The sequence below is a fragment of the Dinoponera quadriceps genome, unplaced genomic scaffold, assembly GCF_001313825.1.
Source record: "Dinoponera quadriceps isolate SergipeBrazil2010 unplaced genomic scaffold, ASM131382v1 scaffold1352, whole genome shotgun sequence".
NCBI classification, from domain to species: Eukaryota; Metazoa; Arthropoda; class Insecta; order Hymenoptera; family Formicidae; genus Dinoponera; species Dinoponera quadriceps.
In genome coordinates this window covers 1,233,831-1,256,210 of record NW_014555567.1, presented here as the reverse complement: position 1 = coordinate 1,256,210, position 22,380 = coordinate 1,233,831, and the positions used below count along the sequence as shown (strand labels likewise).

General features: G+C 45.6%; 2 long non-coding RNA genes across 2 annotated transcripts in view; one reads left to right on the top strand and one right to left on the bottom strand.

Annotated features, from left to right (window-relative positions):
* The window catches only part of LOC106744691, a 4,470-nt gene extending 1,380 nt beyond the window's left edge, over window positions 1-3,090 (top strand). The window contains exon 2 of the long non-coding RNA XR_001374472.1: window positions 48-3,090. This is a non-coding gene — a long non-coding RNA (uncharacterized LOC106744691). The remainder of the gene's footprint in view (window positions 1-47) is intronic.
* LOC106744692 lies at window positions 1,244-22,169 on the bottom strand. The gene is made up of 3 exons (XR_001374473.1): window positions 21,812-22,169; window positions 14,363-14,603; window positions 1,244-1,329 (listed from the first exon to the last, which is right to left on the bottom strand). It is a non-coding gene; the product is annotated as an uncharacterized LOC106744692 (long non-coding RNA).
* Window positions 22,170-22,380: the final 211 nt, after the last annotated feature.

Here is a 22,380-nt window from a genome sequence, read left to right as displayed (position 1 = left end):
TATATGCATATATGTTACTTACCCATGTAAAAAAATATGACTTACAGGTATCCGATACTTCGTCGCTGAAGGATAGGAGGATCAAGGGTGATCCATCGTCTACAATCTTAAATCTGAAATAATCGGCCAAAAGCGGGGTATCTTACGGGAAATTCGAAGTTTCTCGTAACGAACTCCATTCCATCAGCCAACACTCTCTTCTCGAGAGGAGGGGGAAAAAGGGAAAAAGTATATATAACAAGCATCTGGCTTCCTGTCGATCACGCATAGCTGCTGCGCGTCTCGCACCTCCCAGTAACATTTAACAACACATATAAATCGAGAAAACAGCGTTTGCGACAGTCAATATGTAGGCGGTACATGAATAAAGCAGAAAGCGTCAAAATCACCACAGTCCGTCGATTAATTCGGTCAGCGCCTGCGTGTCACCGATGCTCGGCTTTCCGCACGATATTATTGGCGTATATATGCGTCGTCGAGAGGAACCGACGAATAAAACCCATCGTTCGCGATCAAATGGATTTTTCAGCGACTTGCTCGCATTGCCTGCCTGCCCGGCCGCCTGATGCATGTACGTGCATCGTCATTATCTCACGATTGCATTCTCGCTCTCCGAATTGAAGTGGGGAGACACGCGAGGAGTAGTATACTCGTCGAACAAGGACGAGCCTGAGAGGAGGCAGACTTCGAAATGACGTCGGTTCTTGACGCTGGACGAAATTTCGTGCATATCTGCGGCGTCGCTTCTCGGGACTCGTTGCTTGAAAGTCACTCGCTCAGGAACGACGAGCAGAGCCGCGTGTTGGATGTCGATCCGTGTTGGTTTGCGTGACAGTCCACGGTCCGAGCGTTCGACTTATCGCCGCGGAGAATCACGGATGGTGGCGGTTCCTCAGCGTATGTTCGCCGGCCGACGCGAGATATGAGTTTGCGGCTGCTGCTGCTCGGAAAATTCTCCCACGGGAAGCACTCGTCGTTTCTTCGCAAGAGTGCCAGCGATCAAGGACGCAATCGAGGACTGGAGAGTAAAAATGACGGTAAGCATCCTTCTCGCGCGTCTAGGAACTTCCCTTGAAGTCGGCGCGAAGGTCGACCTCCCTCGCGACAGCTTCCAAGACTCGATAAGATTCACTCGGTTCACCGGGTACGTAGCGACGACACTAACCGCAAACGCCTCGTCGAAGTGATGTCCGGAACGAGCTAGCGGTGATCAATAGCTGGGTCTATTATATTCGTCTCGACGGTCGTTCTGTCGCTTCGGAACGTGACTTTCTTTGGATTCGACACGTTGCCCTCGTCGACTCACTTCACCGATCATCAGCAGTCGATCTGAAAGCAGAAGTAAGAAAACAACATTCGATGGTTATGAACACTCACGCACCAGGTATCACATATGCCTATTTTTTTCCATTACAGCTGAAGTTACTCGCACGATGTTCAGTATTACGTAATCCGTGTGACTGAAAATCGTAGGGAATCTCAGCAAATTTTACTTACACTGTTCTGTACTTGGGAAGATCTGTGCCGGGATACAGAATATTTTTTTCAGCATAATATAAAGCTTTACAGCATACGTAACATGACGTTCAGTGAATATATACAGCGTGATACAGGCGATCTATATTATATATGAGTCACGAAATAACGTTCCTGATCTGAGCGACTTGGCGATAAGCGATATTTTTCTCATTACTTAGGTTTCTTGAATCATCAGGAAGCATTTTCACCTTATCGATAATAAATAATATGAGCCGCATACCCGAGCGAAAGAATATCTTCGATTACGTATCACCTTTCATGTATTTCTTTTTAATATTTTCCTCCCTGTGCTATAATTCCTATCGAAATATAACCGAGCGTACATGTAGTTGAAGTTTCATCGTCGGCAAAAATTTGTACAATCATGGTCGCACTTGAACTTTGTCGATTATGGAGATCTTCCGGATAGTCGTTTTCAGCAAACAAATTTTTCCTAACGTGTCTATCGTTCCACGGAGTGTGAAACTACTGTCATTTGTTTGTAGTAAGCCACTGGAACTCTTAGCAGGAATTTTAATCTGTGTGAATGTTCGCGCGCACTTAATTTTTTTTCGTTTCTCTTGTTTATTTAACGTAAATATTGACACAATTTCATTCTTTTTTGCATATTTTAATGTTTTTACTGAGATCAAACATGAAGAAAACTATTTCAATTTTCGCTCAAAGATCATTCGAAACTTCAATTACTTGTACTTATACTCTATTCTCACTTTATTCGTATTATAATCGATACAAAACCACATTGTGACGTGTTGAGTAAACTGCGAAGCGATTGCCACATTGCGATTGTATCGACCCGTAATTATGATAACGTAAACAAATTGCTCGCGCCGTCTTATATAATGAGTTTTACGCAACCTGTCACGTGTTCATTCTACGCCGCGCAGTTTCCGAGATCCAGAGAACGCGGGGCAGTTTGTACACGAGTCGCTTAAAAATGTAATAGAATCAACGCGCCGCAGTCTACTCATGCTCGGCCGTGTAATTTGCGTAATTTTCCCATCTTCCTCCAATAAAAATGTCATTTTCCAGATGGCAATAATCATATTTTAACTATGACCACTTTAATTACTAAGAATAATCATCTACGTCGTTCACATCGGCGATAAAAAAGTATCTCGTAATCGCTATTTACTGCAATCGCGATCCGCCGTCGGCAAAGAATGTCAATGGTGACGAGATAATGTAGGAAAAAAAAGAAGAAAAGGCGCGGACTGTTCCGTGTCACTTGATTGGATTCGCAACGATGCCGACGTAAATCACTTCGTTTTATTACTATTGACAAAACGACGCTGCACTGAGAACATACAACACGGGAAGGCAGTCTTACATTCAATTACACTCGAAACTGTCGCATTTATTGCGGTATTATCGAGCGACACCGTTTACTCGCGTTCACGATGTAGTAACGACGAATTTATAATTTATTTATTATTGCGCTATCACACACTAGACCCGTGTATATGAATGTACAGGTATTATATCAATAACTTGATTGTGTATCTATATATAGAGGCTATATAATAGAGGCTTTACTTGTTTTTAAACTTACTTGGCTCATCCCGACTAATAGTATAATCGACAACATCGATATGTGATTATAAAGAATGAAAATAATATTATTCGCTAAAATTAAATTATGTCATTGTTACACGTGATATTACACACAGTTGTATCTCCGATGACAAAAAGGTTTACCCACGTATAGTTTTGCGACGTGGAACTTATTCGCCTCCAAAATGTATAATTCGTAATACGCTTGAAAGCAGTTGTAAAATTCGAGCTTTTATCGAAACAGTTCTCGTCGAAACTATCACGCTTGCAGTTAGGTCGTCGTTTGAGGAGTGTATAAACGGCGAGAAGATCCACGGTGAGAGCATTCACGAAAGAAATCCCGGTTATCGAATATGCCGGAAACCACCAACCAGGAGAAACGAAGCCGAAGAGAAGTTAACGGCTGTCGTGCCGACTTAGCCGGCGGATATTAAATCTGGTAGCGGAACATAATCTCATCCGAGAAGTTTTCTCGAATGAGACGACCGCCGTCGCGGCGAGGGGAAAACTTACCACGATGTTCTAAGGACACGCCAGGTCGCGAACGCGGAGAGAGCGGAAGGAGAAACGGACAAACGGTACACGTCCTCCCCCGTAAACGAAATCCACTACGGAAGAACGGTAAGAGAGGGAAGAGCGGATAAGATGGAGAAGGGGATGACGACGCAAGGTGGCGGTAGAGGGTGGTAAGAGGAGGTAGTGGAGGAGGAAGAAGAGGCGACGAGGGAAGCGAGAGAGAGAGAGAGGTGTATTATGTTCGCTAAAGCAATGTTACCAACTCGAGAACTGGCGAACTAGCCGACAGTAAAATCCATTTTATGTCTCCCTCGTAAAGCCAGTCAAATGAAACCCGGACTTAGTTTTCATACGTGCACCCACCGGTAGCCACCCGTCCACGTCAGACCCGGTTTCCTGCCCACCGCGGCGGACGATCGTGACGGACTTTTTCGAAGGTCTAGACACATTAGTCTCGGGACACCGACACCTTTCGATCGTCGCCTATCGAATTATTCTCATTCGTCGAAAAAACATCGGTTGTGTTTCTTTCTCAACAACCGACTCTTACAACGCGCACTATGCTCCCGTTGCCCTATATTCTCGTAAATACTGCGAAACACACGTAGAAAAATAGAATCAACTTGAAATGCATCCCGGCATCTCGAAAGTTTCGAATTCAATTTTAACCGTGAGGATAAAATGTTCGCTAAGAGATTCATTATAAAGCGATCAAGGAGATTCATCAATTTGCACAGCACGCTATTTTCAAAAATAACGTGAAGCTCGAAAAAAACATTCACCAACAGAATCGTTTGGTCCGTGCGATGAAATATTTACACGAAATACTTTTTGCTTGTGAAATCGTCTCCTGTTGTGTTTCCAGAATCTCGCTTCTTTAAAAAATGATGATTAGAAAGCTGCACAGATACGGAGAAGAATCAGCGGACACTTGTTTGTTTCGGAAATGCGAATCGCCCCGCGTGACAATCCGATTGAGACTTATCTCTGACTCGAGAGTTACATGAGACGGTAACTTGTTAACAAAGAACGATGCAAGATAGACACTAAAAAGCTTGACCAAGCGAAACGCGTCGTCCGGCACTAAAACCTGGTCGCGTCGTAAAACACGTCCCCGCAGACGTACGTTTCGAAAGCGCGGTGGCGATAAAGGCCCGGCGGATCGACTTTGAAAGGATCCCTCTCGTAGATGTCGCGAGCCTCTCCTCACGACCGTTTTAATCGACACCTTTGACTGCCATCGTCTCTAAGACAGCCGTCGATAAAAGTTAGCCGTATTCCGACTTGAGGAATACGCGACTTGGACGCATACAAAATGGACGCATGCAAAACAAGGAAGATCGACTTGGGAGGAGAACATATGATTGACTCCGAAACGCGTGATTGACTTCGAAGAAAGCATAAAATCGCAAATCGTATGTTGAAACGTGGAATGTGCGTACGATTGCATAAGCGGCAACGAAGGAACGATTTCGCAGGCGCGCGTGCAGATCCAATGGGAGGAAACGTGGCGAGCGAAGAAAGGCCGGAATTCATCAGCAGCCATATGCGAAGTCACTCATCGGCGTTACACCTATTTAACCAGCTGACGATGCTCGAAATATTATTTCCACTCGTAAAGCGATCCCTCCGAACGATCGACCGTTACGATATACCGTTTCACAGGGGTTGAGACACGACGGTGGAGCCCGGCGTTACGCTCGTTCCCGGTCGTTTCGCAACGCGCAGACACATTTCTTCCCGTCTCATTCCGGCTCGCAGATCTCTCTCCACCGGTATACGATTCGTCTCTCGTTTTCACGAGGCTTTTAACTGTCCACGTCCGGAATCTTTCTGTCTTCTTTTTTTCTTCTTCTTTTTCCCTTTACGAGCGACAGGCTCGCCAGAATACCAGTCACTTTGTTAAGTACACGTACCCATAACGGCACGTTACGACGAACGTAAGATCTACTCGCGTTAAGTGGATTCGAGGATGTTCGGCGACCGGCGAACAGTAATGGGACGAGAACCAGTAGTCCTACGTCTCGAACGATGTGGATTTATCATGCAAACGTATAGGGAGTCGTATTCGTCGCATGTCGTTTTTTCCTAACGCGGTTCGCGTAGAACGATGACGAGCTGAACGCGTTCGATATCGAGCGCGTTTTGCACTTTGTCGCGAACGAGGCGGCTTGCGTTGAATTTGTTATGCTGATGCGTTACATAATGCGTCACGTGCTCCTTAAAAAATTATAATATTGCATATTCTATCGTGTACGCGATTGTCCGTGTGAAAAGAAACGTCAACGCGCGATTATCTCACGCGAGCACTCTCGTACGAGGACAAAACCTTATAAAGTTACGTATAAGATTCTATTAAACCGATGCCTACGTTGTTAGGACGAGCAGTTAACAGTACTACAACGATAACAGTGATAATAAAAGCAACGATAATCGTAACAAAATAGCGAAAAAGAAAAAGAAGGACCCGAATGAGCTGGAGGAGGCACGCATCGGTTCACAGTTCATGTTCCATTCTACCCGAGAGACCTTCTCCTCCCGATTGACCATGGGATGCCTCGTAAAAGTATGATTTACAGCTATGCCGCCTCGCAATCTCCTTAACCACGTGATCTCCAACATACGTTACCTACGTCCCGATGATCCGCGTATCGCCTCGTTCGGCGCTACTCTTGCCGGCGATTTCCGCGCGCGGGCCAACCGCAACTTCTCGGCGGATTGTCTTACGCCGTTGACGCGCGAGACTCATCGTGGACTAACCGGAGAGATTACCTGACCAGATGTTTCTTAAAGGTTTCTTTCACGACGTGTGATTTATAGCAAAGACTTTCGATACGTTGACAGGAAATTTGAGAGCGTGTTTTACAGATGCTAGTTGTTGAGATTACCAGTTCGAACTTACTAATCGAAAATCGTTCCTATGTTGAAATAATTACTTGCGTTTCCGGTGAATACACGGGATAGCGAATACGACGTGAAAAAAAAAATAGAAAAAGATAAAACTCGGATAATATATAAAATTGGAGAATAAAGATAATATTGGGATAACGCGGATCTTAACGTTAACGTGTGTGTTTCGAATTACCGCTGGAAGGAGCCGGAGAAATCTGACAAAATTTAAGAGTTTCTCAGCTGCAAGCGACTTTTACGCTACACGTTAACGCCCGGCACTTTTCATGTTGTTCGCTAACTTCAACGCGAATAAAATTCGCTCGTGCGTCTCACCCTTTATGGAGGCAGCCGGTTATTAAGCGATTTCTCGTGCTTCAATTTCGCGAAGAGAAACTGGTCTATGTTCTGGTACGGCACAGACTATTCGAGGAGAAGGGTTTTCCTCCACGGTGTGTGTCTCTTCCGGTGGATGATCTAGGCAGATTCCGAGACGAACAGTGACTGCTCGAAAAGTCGTAAACGAGGACTAAGGAGAAGGAGACACATCCAGGCACGTAGCTAAAATGGAAACGGCCACTGCGATCGCGGACGGGGTGGGTGGAGGTTTATCGTTTGCCCGGTAAGTGCTTCGCGAGTTCTCACACCTCCATCCGCGGGTTGCCACCCTCGACGAGAGTACGTGGGCAGGGGGAGAAACCGTAAAATCACTGCGGATACTTCAAATAATGCCTATCTACTCTACCTGTGACGTTAGCAGGCTCGTTCCATCGAAATATTGGCGAGTGAGCGATTTCGTTTCTTCGTGGTGATCTTACGCGAAATTTGTATGCTAATCTCTATTATTACGTTATCTTTCACCCGCGTTTTTCATCTTCTCTCGAGTATAATTGCGTTTGTTCCTTCCTTGACATATGACTATAACACTGCTACGATCGAAAAGGATTCTACCAAATTCCCGCACATATCGCATAAACAGTATCGCAAATATAGTAATTTATCACCTAAGACGAAATAGGATTCGTTTAGTCATGAACAAGTAGTGGTAACTGTATTGCACGTCGGAGACAGTGAGGAAAATGGATAGTGAGTCGAATGATCGGCGATAACGGCGGAGCCGTGGTAAACATCATACGGCTAATGCACCGATTTCTATGCAAACGTTTATATCGAAAGCAATTGTCGTTACATGGATATGGCCGTTACACAACGACAATAAGTGAAGATGCTAAGCATCGCTGGCAGCGTTCATCGCGAAGACGTTGCTCGACAGACGGTATCATCTGTCGCGTCTTCGCATCCTGCCGTTTCTCGTCCGAGGAATTCTCCGAGTAACTGTGTGCCAGTTATCGTAGGTTACAAAAGGGGTCTCGAATCGTTCCTCTCACACTGGAATCTCATTTCCGTATTCGCCGGGAAGAAGATTGAGAGAGAGAGAGAGAGAGAGAGAGAGAGTGAGATCGAAAACGAGCCTTTTGCTCGCTCTTTCGCCAACGCGAATTATCCCGCCAGTCGGCCGCGCGAAGAATTTGTTTATCGATCGCGAGCAGACCGGTAGGAGGCGCAACCACCTTCATTAATGAGACGCGTATCCTGGGTGGACCCTGGTGGCTTCGCTCGCCAGAGGTAGGTATGTCGTATTTCATAGAAGCCCGGTTGTATTTTCGCGCGTATGACTTTAACTGTCGATGCGGACTTCGCTTGTATTTCTTCTCAAGTTTTACTGGCGCTAGGTCGACCGCTCCGAGCCGTAAACGTCAGTCCCCGCTAAAGCCCGGCATGCCCGCTTGCCAGGTTCCTTCCTCAACCTTTCCTCTTAGCCGTCGCCTTCTTCTTCTTCATCCTTCTCCTCTTCCTCTCCTTCTTTTCCTTTTCTCCGGCTCTTTTCGCCCTCCTCTTGCCTTCGAGCAACCGACATCTTCGGCGAGCACCATGTGAACTCATCCGATGGTTCCTTAGCCGCTGGCGTAGCCGTTGAAGGACGTCACTCTTGACGAGTACACCGACGAGCGGAGGCTTACGAGAGAAGCCTACACACGGTGAGGCAACCTCGCTCTCTCCCTCTCTCTATTTCTCTTTCCTCGCATACTTCAAGAAATAAAGCTTCACGGTGGACCGAGAGGTGCAGCCCACTACTATGGGTTATATTCAGCCGAGTCTCGCCTTTGTGTAGGATTCCCGTGTCGCGCTAAAACTGAAAACATCGATTCCTTGGACAAGCCGCGGATAGCTCGTCAACTCTCAGCGGTGGTGTATCAAGCTTGACTAGCTTATAAGGTTCTCCCTCGACAAGAAGAAACGATCCGCGGTAAAAGCGTGTAACCGGTCATTAGCCACGGCCGATACGAGCGCAAATGAATGAATGAATGAGTGAGTGAGTGAGTGAACGAGCGTTCGCGCTCACGTAACGTCGCAAAGTTCACGGACGCGTCGTCGTTTTTCGCACGTTCGATGACGACCGAAGTTCTGGAAATAGGCGAGAACTGCTTCCCCCTTTTTCGAGAAGTGTCTAGCGGGCGACGCGACCGAGCGAGACCGGGTTTTAGGGTCGACCGGAAGACGTCGGTGCCCGTATCGTCTCAGGGCTTCATTAAGGATGCAATATGGCGGGCTTTTTGCCAAGCGAGCGAAGGGAACGGCGCGCTCGCGCGCAGTCGGTCGCTTTTAAAAAAGTTACGACGAGGTTTATGGGGGTTTAATTGTAGCCCGCGACTGTGGTTAGAAAGTAGTAAAACTCCTTTTGCCAGTGAAGCCGGGCCTGTTACACTGCTTAACGCTCCCCGGTTCTTGGTTACGTACGAAGACGATTATGATGAGGACAAGGAGGAAGAAGAAGAAGAAGAAGCAGCGTTCGTGGCGACTCACGCACTTCGGCGCTGCTAATTATTGCTTTGTCTCGGGAATTGCACCTTCGTCTTCAGAGAATAAGACCGACAGTCGCTGTCAAGGCCGGAGATATTGTCTCGGAGTACGATTTAGCCGATTCGATCGTCACCGGTGACTTCGGCCACATTACCGTGCGCGCTCTCGGCGAGGGCGTCATTAACAGTACCTACGTATACACCGATGTATATGCCAATTGTGTTATTTATAGCGGCTGGCGTGTATCGTGATGGGTAATACCACGCGAGACCACGCGATACGGGCCGCGCGCCAACGAAAATGATTTTGTTCTCTCCCCGCGAGATCATTTTCGCAATTCACGGAAGTCGCAATAACGCTGGCCACACTTCTCGGCCCGAGTGATTGTAACGCCCTTCAATGGGCAACGCTTTTATCGTCGAGTCTCCGAAAGGATTCTCCCTACTGCGCGTATTGTACAGTTCCTGTGGAAGCCTCGGCGATACACGACAGAGAAACGTAACGGACGGAGGGAATATTCGTCCGCAGAAAAGAATACCGTTATAGCGACACGATATCATCTTACACTATTTTGTATAAGTGCGAAGTCTAAAAGCGCAATGGAGAAAATACACGGTGCCTATATGCAGAAAATGTCATGTTCGCGTAACGTTATACTTGGCACGATGCGAGACCCTCCTCTCCTCCCTCCACTGTTCGCCGATGATCGTACATGTGAACGGTAATTATTAGCGAGACGGCTTACTAAAGCGTGCGTACTCTTGTACATCAGTATCGAATTGCGCAATACGCGCCGCAAAATTATATAGCTCGCAATATGATACTTATATCCGCGATATATGCCTTATAAATCAGCAACGTGACGTCGTTTCCCCTTTAGCGTTATTTCCAAGCAGATTTTCTGCGTTCACGGCCGTAAATTCCGCTCATGGGGATTTAAACAGCGACCAGTAGATTTACGCCCTTAGTAAAATTCTACGCGTAAAAATTAACGTTATCGTCTTACTACGGCTTACGGTTAGCATCGCGGGATAGGAATCGAGATCGCCAAGTTTTCTCGACGTTTCCGCGAGGTCATTGTGGCAGCGCAAAAATAAGAAAGCCTACGGACTTGATAGTGCCAGTCCCATAAATTCGATTTGTTTATTATACCTCGTGCAAAATATACGAGGGACAGAGAGAAATAGAGAGAGAGAGAGAGGGGGAGAGGAAGAAAATGAGTGACGGTACCTCACATGAGAAATTGCCCAAGGTTGATAAGAGGGTGGACAAATTGTGAAAAATCTGCGGAGGTAAAATAAAGAGAAAAATAAAAGAAAAAATGTCCGACGACGTTCGCGTAATTACGAAAGAATTGTCAGTAACGTGCAACGCGATTGTTTGGTCGTTTCTTTTTTCAACCGTAAAAAATAATACACCGCAATTTTTTTGGCCCGGGCATTATCATTAACAACTTACCAAAGATAGATTCGCGAGTTCTAGCGAGAACATCGACATTCTGTGAGGCATGGGACTACTTCGACTTCGCTAGTGTGTCTGTCACATAAACGTTCGTAGTTTACTGCGCTCAGAGCAAAATAAGCAGGAAGACTGGGGTGCGCCTCACTTACGACTCTACAACGATGGGGAGGAGGGGTGAGAAGAGATCTCGTGGAAGGGGGCAGTAAGGAGAACAAGAAGGCAGCGACGACGATGACGAGGTAGGAGGAGGCCAGAGCAGTGCGGAGAAAGAAAAAAAATCTACTGAGCTGTAAAGCGAACCGCGTTTACGACCGTCGTTAAGTCCGCTCTGAGCGACCTGTCTGATTACATTGATGCTGCTTACTGCAAAAGCGGTACTAATCCTTCCAACGATTCGCCGAACGCGCACGCAACTATTAGGAGCTATCGCGAGAAAACCGCACCCTCCCTCCCTCCCTCCCTCTCTCTCTCTCTTTCTCAGATTAGCGACATTAAATCGTAGATGATCGATTTTTGCGCATCTCGATGAATGGACCGAGCTGGCGGACAACGGGGAGAATATCGCTTTACCTTTTAACACATTTTAGAATCTTCTCTAACGAGCCTACTACACTCGAACACAATTACCGTGGATATTTCGCGGAATCGATTCATAATATTTATTTATTTATTTAAATTTAAATAGGAAATACTCTTTGACTTAGAAAAAAAAAATATATATATATACATACATATAAAAGAGAAACGAAAAAAATACATAAAAATAACTAACAAATTTTAAGATTTTAATATAATAAAAATAAATAGCCGCAACGAAAGAAATTCAAGATGGGAGGGCGCGAATCAGGTAACGTCTGACGGTACCAATTGAGTTGTGAAACATAACAACAGGATCAGAAAGCTCATCAGCCGACATATAAATCTGGTTGATTGAGTTGAAACGATTATAATTTGTACGATGAAATTCAATATAAAATTCAATTCAATATAAAATATAAGAACGGGAGGGGAAACATTAAGAGGAACGATACACATCGATAATACATTTCTCCGCACGGAAGATATGCGAGACAAAGATCCAACATCATCGTCCACCCATCCGATCGTCGGTCGGTCCATGTCTGTTGGCAGAGCGCGAAGAGTCGCGGCGCAATTTGCGTCGCGAAACGCCAAGAATATATGGCCGAGCAGAAACGTCGTCGTCCGTGGGACATCGTCGCCGTGGACTCTCGGCGTCGCTTATCGTATACATTGGAAAGAAGAGAGGCGTACCAAGTGCCAACCGCCGCCGGATTCCATCGCACGGTCGGACGGTCGATCGGTCGGTCAACGGAGAAGAAGCGGACGGAGAGTGAGCGCGGCCCGAGAGGAGAGATCGACTCACTTTCAACAACAACCCTAATCACCGGCTGGGAGCAATCAGTATCCGAGATAGCCGACAATCCTCCGCCGACGTTTTAATTACCGCTTCCATTTTCATATCTCGTGTATCGCCGCGCATCGTTTAGCGAGCCGTACATTTTTAGTTTGTTTTACGACCACCATTGCGCCGCGATGCTGTTGATGCCTCTTCCTCCTCCTCCTCCTCACGACTTCTCGGCGATGTTGCCCCGGTTACGCGCGTCCGATAAATTTAGATTTTTCAGCGTCCGCGGTCCGATATGCTCCTATCGAGTACCGGATAATCTGCGCGATAAGAGCGACGACTCGCTGGAACTGCGGCGCGAGTTTTTCGCGAATTTTCAAGAGAACGCGTTTGCACTCATAACTGCTCGTACGTCACGAATATAATATGAATTTTTCATTATCAAGCGGCTACCGGCGCAGAATTGAAACGATTGTGTATGGGAAGCGAATGGTGAGACGAACTGCATTTCGACGCGACGCGGTAACAATGGAAACGTTGCGGTTTGCGGGAACACGCTGACATGTGACGATATCATTGCGAACAGCACTCTGTCGTCTTCATCCCTTTTCGATGTAGACATGTAGCGTTAATAGAAATATATGAAATTAAGCTATCGATATACACGAATGTCCACGTTGAAATAATAAAAAAAGTTATGTCAGTGTAAAAGTAACCGTTCGAATGTGATTTTAATGCTTTAGAAAAGGCGCGAAGACGTCTCTAATGAAAACTATTCTCTGGAAAGTGTCTGGCAATTTCTCTCTCTTTCTCTCCTCCCCTTGTCTCTCTGTCCCTCTTTCTCCCTATTTACATGCAAAATATACATGGGCGCATCCATTTGGCGATTATCTGAATATGCAAACCGCACGACACGGGAGAGCCTTGAAACGTATCGGTAATTAATCGAGATCTGCCGTAATCTCCCCGGGACGCCAGCCGGAACGTATGGGAGCGAATTAAATGTGAATACCGCGGAGGCAGCTTATCTTTGAGCCGAGCGAACGTAATCCCGATAGCTGACTGGCGTCGAGTTTGAGTTCTGCTTTCTCACGCGAACGGCGAAGCTATTTCCCCTCTAAATCGTCTAACGAGGACGATAGCCGACTATCGTTTGTGAAGACAAAGATGGGACGGAGGACGGCCAGCACTCGTAAATTCGATTCTTTATAGTGTTGTCATCGTTAAAGCCGTGGAATCGGGAGGATGAGGGGTGCGGGAAAGGGATCGCCGCACCTTTAAACTCCTGCGCACTTTATGCGCGTCCCGAGCGGTCGCTTTGATGAAGTTAGTCGCAAACTCGATACCGGCGGAGAATTCTTCGCAATGTAGTAATCCATTACGTTGTTTGCACACGGTTTGCTATTCGTTACACGCAATATTGCACGACGCAATACGATAGGATAAGATACGTCAGGTGTTGTTCAGTGATCACGATTTTCTCACGGTCGCAATCAATTGTGATCGTCTTTTCGCTCGCGTTTGATTATCGTGACACGTGAATATTTCTCAGAAAATCAAGAGAGATTCAGTGCGTCAGATTTATCACGATAGCGCGTATCAGACAAAATGCCGAGAGAGTAAATTGGTCTTTTAATAATTACAGATGTTAAAAGTGTCGGAAAGTTAACGAAAAATGAGAGAGGAGCAGAACGATAAAGGAAGTAAAAAAGAGTAGGAGGAACACGCGGGAGGGAATCGAGAGGAGGATGAGCGGCCGTTTACTGGTCTAAGCGCGCTGCGGTCTGCCTGGCTCTCGGAAGGAAGGGCATTTTATAGCTTAGAATCTGTTTTATGTGTGCCGGATCTGCGATTACGACTCCGACTCCAAACGATCCAAACAAAGGAAAAGAGCGCGGCGATGAGTAACGGAGAGATCACGATTTACGCTCCAGACTGAAAACTAATCCTTCCTTGACCCGGTGCTTACGTCGAAATCGATTTCGTCACTTCTGTTACGGTCGCGGCCAAATAATATTGCGACAGACAAACGGCCCGGAAGGGTTTCACGAATCATGCGAGTACGCAAATTGCGTGAAATAAAGACCCCCGTCGATTAATATTCTCTCGACCGATGCGCTGACTCGCGACTTCTATTCAATGATTAACCCGTGGCAGATAATAAAATTGACTCACCAGTGATACGTGGCAGATGATTCGGGAGGACTGTCAGGGTACGGAGGCGTACTTATTGCCGCTGCTGCTGTCAGAGGGTTGAGGGGCCACGTGATCGGCCAGAGATGGAATGGATTTTGTGATGTTCCTATCCCGATGTAGGGCACCTGTCCTTCGTATGTCGGAGCACCCACGGTGTTCGGTGGTATCGGGAGATAGCAACACGCTCCGTGCTGGATCATCATTCGAATTTCGTGGATTTCTGCACAGAAGAAAAGCAGAACCAGTTTTATTACTCACTGTTCCGAAATGTCTTATTATTAAGATCAATACAAACACGAGAAATAAATGATAGTCGGATGAGCAACGTAGAGAAGCATTTCTTTACGACGAACGTGTCGAAGCGCAATATATACTTGTCTGATAGTGATCGTTTTTTCTAGTATTTCTATTAATTTGGTAATTTAAAACGAGACGTTTATAGTCGCGCAGACATATGGATCGGTCGGCGCTGAGACACGAATTGGAATATAATAATAAGGAAAACGGGACCCGTATTAATTTCTCGTTTCCATCTGGTTATTTATTCAATGCCACATTATTTTTCGCTGACTTTCTCCTTTATTACTCGAGGACAATGTCTCGCGTTTCTGTGTTTCCATCACACAGTACATAATTATCTTTCTCTTATATCTGCTAACAATTGACATGACCGCAATATGACACCGAGTCCTGTTTTACTTGCATCACATAAAAAGTGAAAGAAGCATCTCTTATTTGATATTATTGTTTTTGTTGTCGTATATATCTATCGACGCTGAGCGCGAACAAATTCGTATTTCACTGTAATCGCAAGATCAATCTCATTCGCATTCGGAAAACGATACAGTTTCGAGATCTTCATCGCGGTGTACCTCGGACAGTCTAAGGCGCAGTCAGCGAAGCGTGATTCCGGATCATTGGAGTATTTATACATTCAATAAAAATTCATTCGATCGGCGTTAAAAATGCCCGATCTCGGCCACGCGAGGCGTGGTTTTCATAAACACGCGTAAGTATAATCCTGCCAACTACAAACGGCATAAGACGACCTTATATTGCATCGCATAAGGCCGTGACTTCGCCGCCCGACAGTTACCGCTTTTGTGCTTTCATTGCTTAATTGGTGGCATTTAATTTTAATTGTTACCACTCCCGCAGCCGGAGATAATGAATACTGTTTACTGTCAAGTCGTCGTTCCCTCCTCCTCCTGCCCCTACACCCCTCTAGTCATACTATAGGGCTTCCTTCGAGGCATAAAATTACCACAGCTAGAGGCATTATAAGCGATCTAAATTAGTTTCTGTCCTGATTGCCGACATATATCTTTAGCATCTACTGAAACGGATCAATATGTAAGTTTATAAGTGTGTTCGAAGAGCTCGTCACCGCGCTATTAACGTTAATCCTATCAGCTCCGTGTACAAAGCCAGGACAGCGCTAGTGAATGCAAGCTGAATAGCAATAGCGAAGCGTTAGCGTAGCAGACGTTCCTTCAAGACTCTCGTAATAACTGGCAAAATCTAAAACTGAAATAGAATTTTTTCACCTTTCGCGCGTGCATTTTTCGTAATTATATCAATGATAGAAAAAATAAAATGGCGATTAAAAGCATATAACACGCGTAACGTAATATTTACAACTTATCGATTTGTGCTCTAAAGGTATCAACCGCAGAAAGTGTAGTTTTATATTCCTATTCGCTATCAGCATCGTATAAATTTACTTTACGATAAAATTCTTCACCATAATTAAATAAAAAAATGCTTCAGACTGATGATATACCACTATACAATAAGCACAAATTTTATAATATATACACAGCCGTCATATATTCGTTTGCTGTTGCTACAGACAAGTCCTCAATTGGCGCGCTCTTATGCAAGATAACTTATCGGAAAGGATGTTGAGAGTAGCAATGAATATTAATAAGCATTGAGATCGCCCAAATAATTCGTGGAAGCGAGGAGAAGGGATTAACGAAACAACATTTAACGTTCTGAAATTAATTGCCGAGGGAAAGACGAGTTCGTGGAAAGTGAGGGACTTACATTTATCGTTCGAAGTGAAAAATATCAACGACGTTAGACCCGAAATACTCCTCTTATCCCTTAATTTGAAACATAAATTTCGCGCGGCATAAATGTAAATTACAAATTACTTAATCGCGGCAGGTTCTTGTGCGGTTATACGTAGTGATTATAAGGGTATTTGGAAATTACGGTGAATTATGCGTAAAAATTTATTATACGCGTCGGAGAGAGAAAAAAAAGAGAAAGATGGGGGGGGGGGAGAGGGGGAAGGAGAAAAAGTTATGCGACAGTTTCAATTCGCGAAGCGACAGTACTCTCACTAGAGCCGATAATTGCCGGTTCAACATGTTGCGGATGACGTTTCTTGATTGCTGGGATGCCCCGATGCTTGATGCGGGTCGATTTATAACGCGACTATCACACGTCGTAACCGTAGGCAGAAACCGTATCTGCATACTTATTTCATGCTCGCCTTTCAGCTCCTTTCTCTCTTTCTCTCTTCGAGGCAGGACCGATGCGTCTTTCTTGAATTCCGTTCCGATGCTTAAAAGCACACTTTTTACGACACATCGGTAACTCTGTCGATTATTATCGCATCGTAAACTGACGAATTAAAGGATTGCTCCGCGAAATTCTAATCGCGTAACTCTCGTTCGTTAACCTGATAGAAATACGGTAGCGACGCGCCCATTCGCCACAGACGCGAAACGAGGAAACGCGATAACGTTAGATATCAAGTACTTTCGTCACAGGCAACCGAATAAAACGGAATAAAAATGTAAAAAATCCGCGCTTTAGCAGGAGAGAAGAGATTTGCGCGGGATATACGAAGCTTTGATAGGGTATGATCTGTATATCACTGATACTTACATTCCGATTTCCGTCAACTTGGATCCAATTAATGACTGTAATTAATGGTTGCAACGGCCATCACGCTTGAGGCGACAATTTCTTTAACGGCAATACCTCACTGTGTTTTGCACCGACTACACGTCCGAAACATTATCGGTCACCCCGGTATTTACGTCGTGCGCCTCGGGCAAGCGGCCTACAAGCCGGCGCGGTTATCAACAAACCGCGACTCGACGTCTGCGGAAAGCGTATTCCCGAGATTTATTACGGGTCTCAGTTTTCTACTTACATTCACTCCCATCAACGAGGACCGCGTCGGCTGTAAGTGAGAAACTTTCCGAGACCCGTCCGCGCAGCCAGCCAGATACCACGTGCAATTATCAGCACACGCGCAAGGATGTTAATCTGATATCGCGCGGTGTGCATTATAAAAGGCTCATTTATCACGTAATCGTGAAATAAAGGACGCTAGGTGCGACCGTGTACCGCGTTTTCGTGCACTTCTTAACAACGGATTGCTCGCCGTGCATTAACAGCGCGAAAGGATAGACATCTACGAAGAAAGAAAAAATCGCGAGTTTATTAATGACTAAAAGTGATAATTTTGTTTTCTTTTTCATGCGAAAACTACGTCGAGCACACTTTCTCTTTCGCTACACGGGAACGGAAAACGGGCATTCGTTACGATCAGTCGGAAATAGTTACGTGAATCTGCGTTTCTGATAAATTTTATCGAATAGAATTGCAGGCGATCGATCAAAAAGACATCGATTAGAGGTATGGATCTTTTTTTCTCGGGGTTGCACGAAGCGATAGCAAGATCGGGGAAAGCGCAAGTCTCGCGCCTCAATGGCCTTTCATACGCGATTCGCATAAAGCTGCGTATGGAAATAATTTATTCTAGAAGATGATTCCGACCAACATAGAGTACTCTCGTAAGCCGGTCGTAAAAAATTGCGGATCGTAAATTATGTTTCAACGGTGTAGCCTTGCGTGCACGCTCCTTGCACTACCCGATTCTTTTCTTAGGGATCGCGCCACTTTTTAATGCCGCGTCGTCGCATGTAAACAGCCATACGTGAAACACATATCTTATCCGCTTGAATCAGCGACATGAGAGAGATATACGCGGTCGGAATAACAAAATTCGGCCCGACGAACGATTCCACGGTTTGCGAGCGCGCTATATTTTCGAAAGAAAGAGGGTACACGACTCGAAACGGGATTAAATTAGAAGAGCACTCTTACATAAATTTCGCTGATTCACAGTGGAAATCGTTGGGAAGAAGTGAGAGACTGAGGCGTGCGCGTTCGCGCCGGGCATTACAATGGCGTGAGGCTAAAGTTATACGCACGCAGCGTGTTGCAAGGGGGTAAACTTCAACGTCGCGATGGGTATGTATTACGAGTAACAGAGTATTATCGGATCAAACGTGCTCAGAAATAGGATTCGCAGCTGCGTGTTCGCAAGCGTCTAGCTTACTTAATTGCCATAACTTCCGGTCGCCTTAGAATTACGTGACGTCACCTCCGTCCGTTCGTCCGTCGAGGGACGAAGCGACGCCAAATATAAAGCTTGGCAGACTTCCGCAAGTTCGACTCTCGTTTCTACTTTTTATCGCTTTTACCTGTGTTTCAGGACAACTTTGAATATTCCAATCAGAATCTGCGCCGTATATTGGAAAATCTGGGAAGGTTTCTATGCGGATCGCAGCTGTATAAACGAAATTGCCAGATCAATGTAAACTTTCAACATGCACCTCCAATGCCGGCGCATGTCGAAATGGAACGATGCGAACGGTGAAGTGGCGCGCGAGTGTAGCGGATAATACGTGCGATAACGCGAACTTTCACCCCTGTTTCACCCCGCGCCTTGCGCGCTTCGATTCAACACCGACGAAAATTTCAGCGCGAGTTGCAACAGCATATATCCCACTCGCCAATCACCTGCATTTATAACGTGTTAGCGAGTAACATGCTACTCGAAATGTTTCTTCCTTTCCTCCTTCCCAACCATCTCTGCAATTTGCGCGACAAATTATAAATATATGTACATCGCCAAATAGTTCGCGAAACACATGTATTCCTCTCGCATTGAAATTACCGGTTCCCGCCATAGTGATATTATATTATTATGCATCGAATACGCGAAACTACGTAGAATTTGCTAAAACGCTGTCATTTGGCAAAACAGTGTGCGCGCGTCGTCTTAGATGTACTGAAATAATAATACGCCGCTGCGAGTTACGGCCCGTTCCGGCCGCTAACTCAATTCATATTAATTGCTATCCACGGGAGTACGGGATCAATTAATTCACGAATCGTGGACTCCCCTGTGGGAAAACGCGCGATTACGGATACGCAAACGACGCAGAGCGGGACGTTTTCGTGTTAAAGCCGCTTTCACGGATCGAACTTTTCTCGCATCGATCATACATGTCCACTGTCTTCTCATAATAATATAATAACAGCTGTATCGAAGAGACGTTCAAAAGGGTATCGAGGAGGAACGAAATAACTGTGAAGTAACTAGGGAAGAATAACGTGAGGAAAAGTCGGCATCGTGAATGGCGCGCGGGCGTACATAACTCTCTCGCGCTCACGTGCGTAAAGGCGAACGGCCACGCGCGGTGCAAAAGTTGTAATATTATTCGAAAGTCTTTCAAAGTTGAGGCGGCTCGAACGGCCGGTTTTACGACGGAGCACCGACGCCGCACAATGCCGGTCCTGGTGGTTTTACATATCGTAAAGTGCATGCACACGCGAGCTAAGGAGCGCATATAAATCGGCTTGCCAACTGTTATGTCTCCCGCGTGCAAAAGGCCGTTTACCATTTTATGCTCCCGGGGCCTTTAAGTCCTTTCCATGGCCCCCTCTTTCTTTCTTTCTCACTTTCTCTCTCTCTCTCTCTCTTTCTCTTTCTCCTCTCGCCTTCTCGACACAAAATCGGCCCCTCGAGTTTTGATTTCAAGTTGTCGAACGTCGAAGAGGTAAAAGTCGTTAAACCGAAGTCGAGAGGCGGTACATTCGCGAGAATCGACGAAGACAACGCGATATCCTCGGCGCAATCTGTACGAAACGGCTTTAGAGACGGAACACGTTCGACGATATTTTGTAGTTTCTATTGCGGAAAGCGAACGAACTTTATGTTCCTCCATACTGGTGAATCAGTGGACAGTAAGCATGAGAAAAATCGACAATAAATCAACCTAGCGTCCAAGTTTCGCGTCGCTTCGCTCATAATCTAAAGAAGTCGATCATGAAGCACGCAAAAGGTAAAGAAGAAAATACGGCACATAATGTGCGTATTTAAATTGAAATATCTAATTAAGTTCGAAACAGCGCCGCGAAGGCGCGTGTTTTCATGTCTATTAAGAGCCAGAAAGCTCGTATCACGCGATTGCACCGAGGAAAACTTAATTGCATTAATTGCTACAAACGCGGTGAATTACGTCCGCGCTTGGCACCGGTGAATTATTTATCGCAAATGTGCATAACAGCGCGCGCGTACGACGCGTACAAATTACGCGATTGTTTCTAACGATCTCGTTAACCATCCCCACGGGAATACGTCGAATCTCCGATACCCGTGGAATGCATCAAAGCGACTTTGAACGTAATTCCAAGGAGCATGAGATCATTATTTAATTCGCGTTACTCCGCTCGAACTCGTGAGATTCACGTTGCGTGCACGTGCGTATTATGCGCGGCATAACGAAGCATTCGTGTCTTACGACGATATCGCCGTACAAACGTTCGTTCGCGATACGCGCTTGAATATGTATCCTCCGCGACTGTGTTACATCCGCATATTTTCTCTATCGTTCGTGCGGCCCCAGCCGCCTCTTCGATGAAAAATATTACGTGCCGAAACATTACAATGTAACTCAACATTATTATCGTAATTAAGTATTAATTAGAATTAATTTGCAATTAATCTCTCGACTCTCTCTCTCTCTCTCTCTTCAGTAATTAGATGCACGTAATTAGTAATATACTTTTCTGTGTAAAATATTTATAATTTATTTACCTGTACAAATAATATGCAAGCACTGTGGCGCGGTGTTATCATTCTATAATTGTTCGAAATTATTCCACCGTCTTTAAAGCGTAAAACAGATTACAGTTTCGACGATGCAACGTGATGCAGGAAGCGTAACGGAAGCTTAAGTCGTCGTGCATGCGTACACGTACCTGAGTCGAAATTTTAAATTCTACATTAAGTCTTGAAGTGGAGAAAACGGAAGTAAGTTCCTATTTATAGCACCAAAGGGGCACAATAAGCGCCCCTTTAATGCTACAAAGAATTACCTACCTTTAAAGGGAATTCAATCCTTCATAAACTAAATTTTAGTTTCACACTGAATCTTCAATGTGAGAGAAAAAAAAAACGGTGATAACTTTCCCATTTATAGCTCCAAAGAAGCACAACAGAAGACCTTTGAACAACAGGAGACCTTTGAATATTTAATGTAGGACTGAATCGGACTTAAAGTAGAACTAAACTTTTGACTGGAGTAACGCGCATAAGTAAATAGCGCTTACGCTAAGAGAAAAGAAAGTCGTACACTCGTATCGTCGGCCTTGCACTCTGCGCGCGATCGTTCTCTATCTATCGCGTCGGCAATTCACGCGAGCGCGTTCGCGTTTAACAATGTATTCTTGTGTGTATGCGCGTGTGCCGCGTGTATGCCGCGAAACTACGTTTCAATCAAACATTCCGCCGCATCTGACCGAACGACCTCGTGCAATTTGCACGTACGCTGCTCCGCTGAGGCGTTCGCGCACACCGACACTATCGCGCCAGTGCACGCGAATACTACACGCCGCGATGTCGCATCGCGCAGCCGAGAGAGCGGTCGCTTGCATTCTAGATAAGATAAACGCGGCGCACTTATGCATGCCGCTCGACCGTTACGTACATTGTAGTCGCTAATGCCAAGGAAAACCAAGTCGCGCCTATTGCTTCCTACCACGTGCGCGGATACACGTATGTGTGCGTGCACGTGTCACTTCACCGTCGCCTCCTCTTCCTTTCTCCTTCTCTACCACCTTCTCTCCCTCTCGCTCCCTCGAGCCGCTGCAAGTGCAACGCCACGATGTCTCTCTCTCCG